A 6,013-nucleotide genomic window follows, 5' to 3' on the forward strand; every position below is an offset into this window, starting at 1 on the left:
AGAAGTTTTTGAGACACCAGCACGGCTTTCTCCCTGGGATTCCCCAGAGGAACAGCAGCTGCCTCTTCTCTCACTGGGTCTTCAGAGGAGGAATCCATCCTTCTCTACAGGATCCTGCTGCAGCAGAGCCACCCCTGACACTGCAGGAGGGCTGAGCCACAATTCCAATGGGACTGCTGCCAACACCCTGACCCACAGGGTGTCAGGCTGGGTTCTGACTCTGTCAGTGTTGTTCATGTGCACTGCATTGTTGATTTTATCCTTTTTTTTTTCTTTTCCCTAATAAAGATCTGTTATTTCCTACTCCCATATTTTTTGCCTGAGAGCCCCTTAATTTAAAATTTATAGCGATTCGGAGGGGTGGGGAGGGTTTACATTCTCCATTTCAGGAGAGGCTCCTGCCTTCCTTAGCAGAATCCTGTCTGCCCAAATCGAGACACCCCCAAATCCTCCCAAAATCTGCCTGAATTTCCTCTAAAATCCCCCCAAAACCCAAAAAATCTGCCCAAATCCCCCCAAGCCCATTGAAGTTCCCCAAAACACCCCAAAATTCCCCTAAATCCCTCAAAGCCCCCCCAAACCCCACAGAATCCCCCAAGAGCCCCCAACATCCCCACAAAACTTTTAAAAATGCCCCAAAATCCTCTCAAATTCCCCTAAAACCACCGCAAAAAAACCCAAATCCCCCCCAAAGAACCCCAAAATCCCCCCAGGACTCTCCAAATCCCCCTAAAACCACCCCCAAAACTCCAAGAATCTCCTAAACCTGATAAAGTCCCCCAAAATTTCCCCCAAATCCTCCCAAAAATCCCACCAAAAACTCCCAAATCGCCCCAAAATCCCTCCAAAGCCCCCAAATACCCCAAGCCTGCCCCAAAAAAATCCCAAAAACCCCAATCAGGTCCCCCCAAAATCCTCTCCAAATCCCCCCCAAAACCCAAACAGCCCCCCCAAATCTCTTCAAACACTCCAAAATAATCCAAAATGCAACCAATTCTTCCAAAAGTCCCCAATGCAAAGCACAAAATCCCTCCATATCTCCCCAAAACTCCCCCAAATCCCCTCAAAATCCCCAAAGCCTCAAAAATTCCCCCCCACCAACCCAAAATCGCCCAATCCAAACAAATGGCCCCAAAATGCCCCAAAAACCATGCCAAAAACCCCCCCCCCAAACCTAAAAAATCCCCCCAAGCCAAATAAATCCCCTCAAAATCCCCCCAGACCCCCCAAATACCCCCAAAACAGCCCCAAAAACCCCAGGAATCCCCCTAACACGATGAAGTCCCCCCAAAACCCTCTAAAATTCCCTCAACACCTATAAAATCCCCCCAAAACCCCCCAAAATCCCTCACAAACCCCCCAAAATTCCCCCAAACCCCTCCATAACCACACAAATGCCCCCAAAATCACCAAAAATGCCCCCAAAGCCCCCAGAATCGCCTCAAAATATCATAATATACCCCCAGAAAAATCAAAATTATCCCCCAAAACCTTCCAAAAATGCCCCCAAAAACCCCAAAATCTCTCTATATCCCTGCAAAATCCCGCCCATAAAACAAATCCCCCTAAACCAAATAAAGTCCCCTAAAAGTCCCAAAAATTCCCTCAAAACCCCCAAAGGTTCCCCCAAACCCCACAAAACCCCAAAAAATCACCCCAAAATCGCCTCCAAACCCAGTAAAGTCCCTCCAAATCCCCCAAAATCCCCTCAAAACCTAAAAAGTCCTCTCAAAAAGCCCCAAAATCCTCTTAAAATCCACCCAATCCCCCCAAAAGCCCCAAAAGCCTTTTAAAACATAAAATAACCCCCCAAAAACTACAAAAATCCCCCCAAATCCAGCCAAACCTTCCCAAGCCAAGTAAAATCCCCCAAAAGCCCCCAAAATCCCCCTAAAATCTCCCCAAATCCTCCCAAACCAAATAAAATACCCCAAGAATTTCCCCAAAACCCCAAATTCTCCCAAACCCCCTGCCAAAGGTTTTGGTTTTTTTGGGGGGGTTGTTGGGTTTGGGGGGATTTTGGAGGGAGATTTTGGGAGGGCTTTATTATTTTGGGGGAATTTTGGGGGTTTTGGGGGTTATTTTTTGAGCATTTGGGAGTGCTTGGGGGTTTTAGGGGGGATTTGGGGGAGTTTTTGGGAATTTTGGGGTTTTTTTTTTTAATTTTCTGGAGGTTTTATGGGAAGGTTTGGGTTGATTTTGTGGGGTCCTGAGGGGATTTGGGAGGATTTGGGGGGTCCTGGGAAGGTCTTGGGGATATTTGGGGGGCCCTGAGGGGGTCTGGGGCAGGTTTGGGGTGTTTGGAGGGATTTGGGGGTGTTCAGGAGCATTTTAGGGGCTTTTGAGGGATTTTTGAGGGGGGTTTTAAGGGAGATTTGGGGGTTTTGGGGGATTTTAGGGGGCTGGGGGGGCCTTGGAGGATTTTGTGCAGTTTGGGGGAATTTGGGAGGATTTGGGGGGGATTTGGGGTTTTGCCGGGGCTTGGGGACCTTTGAGGGCGTTTGGGAGGCATTTTGAGGGGCTTTTGGGGGAATTTGGGGTGATTTTGGGACGATTTGGGGGATTTGGGGTGATTTTTCAGGAGGTTTTTTTGGGCGGTTTTCAGGACGGCTTTGGGGTGATTTATGGAGATTTTTGGGGCGGTTTTGGGACATTTTGGGGTGATTTTGGGGTAGCTTTCAGGATGATTTTGGAGTAACTCTCAGGGTGTTTTGGGGGAGATTTAGGATCATTTTGGGGTTTCTGGCCCCCATTTGGCCTCTCTGGCCGGGAGCTGTTCCTGGGGTCACTGAGGGGGTCCCCAGCTCTCAGGGATTTTTGGGGGATTTGGCGTTTTTTGGGGGGATTTTGGAGTGTTTTGGGGAGATTTTGGGATGTTTTTGGGGGTATTTTTAGGAATATTTTTGGGGGTTTTGGGATGGGTTTCGGGGTGGTTTGGCATGGGTTTGCAGTCGTTTTTTGAGTGATTTTGGGATATTTTTGGTGAGGTTTTGGGGTGATTTATGGCGGTTTTTCATGTTTTTGGAGTGATTCTGGGGTGATTCTCAGGAAGGTTATGGGATGGTTTTGGGGTGGTTTTGGAATGTTTGTGGGATGTTTTTGAGGTGATTTTCAGGATGTTTTTGTGGTGAGTTTGGGATGTTTTTGAGGTGATTTGTGGTTGTTTTTCGGGATAAGTTTGGGATTTTTTTGCTGCGATTCTCAGGATGTTTTTGGGATGTTTATGGGATTATTTTGGGGTTTTTCAACCCCCATTTGGCCTCTCTGGCCCAGGAGCTGCTCCAGGGGGGCTGGCGGGGCGGCCCCTGCTCGTCCCGTGTCCTTTGGGGCCCCGTTTGGGGTTTGGGGGCTCCTTTTGGGGTGAGGGTTTGGGGTTTGGGGTCCGCTTTGGGCTTTGGGGGCTCCCTGCTCATCCAGGATCCTTTGGGGGTCGGGCTCTGGATTTGGGGTCTGCAGGTTCCATTTGGGGAATCCTTTGGGGTCTGGGTTTGGGGGGGGCCCTGCTCCTCCCGTCTCCTTTGGGGTCTGGGGTCCGGGTTTGGGGGCTCCATTTGGGGTCTGGGGGCTCCATTTGGGGTTTGGGAGGTCCCTGCTCATGCCATACCCTTTGGGGTTTGGGGTTTGGGGCAGCCCCTGCTTGTCCCGTATCCTTTGGCGTTGGGGTTTGGGTCTGGGGTCTCGGTTTGGGGTCTCGGTTTGGGTCTGGGGTCTCGGTTTGGGGTCTCGGTTTGGGTCTGGGGTCTCGGTTTGGGGTCGGGGTTTGGGTCTGGGGTCTCGGTTTGGGGTCTCGGTTTGGGGTTTGCCCCCTAGCAGGGCTCTCTCTCTGAAGCCGATTCCCAATTTGGGTCTGGGGGCTCTGTGTTACAGGAGGGGCCTCAGGCCGAGGAGGGCTCCCCCCACTTCAGGTCAGGGTCCCCCCAGTTTGGGTCGGGGGGCTCCAATTTTGGGGAGGGGTCTCAGGATGAGGGGGGAGCCTCTTTTGAGTCTGGGGGCTCCCAATTTGGGGAGGGGTCTCAGCCCCAGGGGGGCTCCCAGTTTGGGTCTGGGGCTTCCTATTTTGGGTCTGTGGTCCCAAACGGGCTCAGGGACCCCAAATTGAGTCAGGGGTCGGGATTTGGGTCTGGGGGTTCCCAATTTGAGTCTGGGGACTCGAATGGGGATCCTGAATTGGGTCTGGGGGGTCCCAGTGTGAGTCCGGGGGTTCCAATTTGGGGTGGGGTCCCAATTTGGGTCTGGGGGTTCCCAGTTTGGGTCTGGGGTCCTGAATGAGCTCGGCGACCCCGAATTGGGTCTGGGGTCTTCATTTGGGTCTGGGGTCCCGACTGGGCTGGGTGACCCCAAATTGGGTCTGGGGTCGCAAATGGGGTTTGGAGGCTTCCAATTTTGGGGAGGGGTCTCAGCCCCAGGGGGGTTCCCAATTTGGGTCTGGGGGCTCCCATTTTGAGTCGGCGTCCCCCCAGTTTGGGTCTGGGGTCCAGACTGGGCTTAGTCACCTCGAATTGGGTCTGGGGGCTCTCGATTTGGGTCTGGGATCGCAAATTAGCTCGGTGATCCCGAATTGGGTCTGGGGGCTCCTAATTTGAGTCTGGGGTCATGAATTGGGTGGGAGCTCCCAAATTGAGTCTGGGGGTTCCTATTTTGGGTCTGGGGTCCCGAACCGGGTCAGGGCTCCCGAATTTGGTCTGGGGGCTGCCAGTTTGAGTTCAGAGGATTCCCAATTTGGGGAGGGGTCTCAAACCCAGGAGGGGGTGCAGGATTTGGGTCTGGGGGCTCCCAAATTGGGTCTGGGGTCCCGACCGGGCTGGGGGACCCCGAATTGGGTCTGGGGTCGCGATTTGGGTTTGGGGGCTCCCAAGTTGGGGAGGGGTCTCAGGTGCGGGATTTGGGGTGGAGGTCCCAATTTGGGGAGGGGTCTGAGGCCCAAATTGGGTCTGGGGTCTCCATTTGGGTCTGGGGTCCCCCAGCAGAGCCCTCCCCAAATTAAGTCCCCCGAGACCCCTCCCCAAAATAAAAATCAGGATTTTGGGGGTTTTTTGTGATTTTAGGGGTTTTGGGGCGGTTTTGGGGCTGCATCCCTCGCAGACCCCTCCCCAAATTAAAACCTCTGTAGACCCCTCCGCAAAGTATAAAATGAGATTTTAGGGTGTTTTTTTATGATTTTTGGGGCATTTTTGGGTTTTTTTGCAGGGTTTTGGGGGCTCCACCCCCTGCCGACCCCTCCCCAAATTAAAACCCTTGAAGACCCCTCCCCAAAATAAAAAAATGGAATTTTTAGGGCTTTTATGTGATTTTTCTCTAGTTTTTCGGGGGATTTTGGTGGATTTTCTGAGTTTTGGGATATTTGGGTTTTTTAGATTATTTTTTTGAGTGTTTTAAGCAGTTTTGGTGTTTTGGGGGGGCTCCACCCCCCGTTTTGGGGAGGGGTCCCGTCGCTTTTCCCGGGATCCACCAGGGGGCGCTGCCTCGCCAGTGGGCGTGGCCTTCGCAAGCTGCCCGGCTCTGATTGGCTGCGGCCGGGAAGGGGCGGTGCTGGGGGCGGGGCCTTCGGACCCGGAAGCGGCGCAAGGGCACGCGGGGAGCGCGGGAACGGAGCCGAGCGGGGACCCCCGGAGCCCCAAAATCCCCCGAAACCGCCCCAAAATATCCCCAAAACCTCCTCCTGGCCCCCCCTGACCCGCCCCGGGATTCCCCCAAAATCCCCCCAAACCCACCCCGAGACCCCTCTAACCAACCCCGGGAACCCCCAAAATCCCCCCAAACGCCCCAAAATCCCACCCCGAGACCCTCCCTAACCCACCCCGAGACCCCCCCCCAAAATAACCCCAAAAATCGCCCCCTGAACCCTCCTGAGCCCCCCGGAAGTCAACCCGAGAGCCCCAAAATCCCCCGCGATCCCCCCAAATTCCCCTTGGCCCCCCAAGTCCCGGAGCCGCCCCTCAATTCCCTGAGTCCCCTCGTGATCCCCCGAACCCCCAGTCCCCTGTGCCCCCCAAATTTCCTTTGCTCCCCGAAT

General features: G+C 53.6%; 1 protein-coding gene across 1 annotated transcript in view; it reads left to right on the forward strand.

Moving 5' to 3' along the window:
* The window catches only part of LOC131093416 (zinc finger protein OZF-like), a 71,916-nt gene that overhangs the window by 17,193 nt on the left and 48,710 nt on the right, over positions 1 to 6,013 (forward strand). The gene's annotated exons all lie outside the window — the stretch shown is intronic.

This window comes from Melospiza georgiana, chromosome 25 (assembly GCF_028018845.1).
Source record: "Melospiza georgiana isolate bMelGeo1 chromosome 25, bMelGeo1.pri, whole genome shotgun sequence".
NCBI lineage: Eukaryota > Metazoa > Chordata > Aves > Passeriformes > Passerellidae > Melospiza > Melospiza georgiana.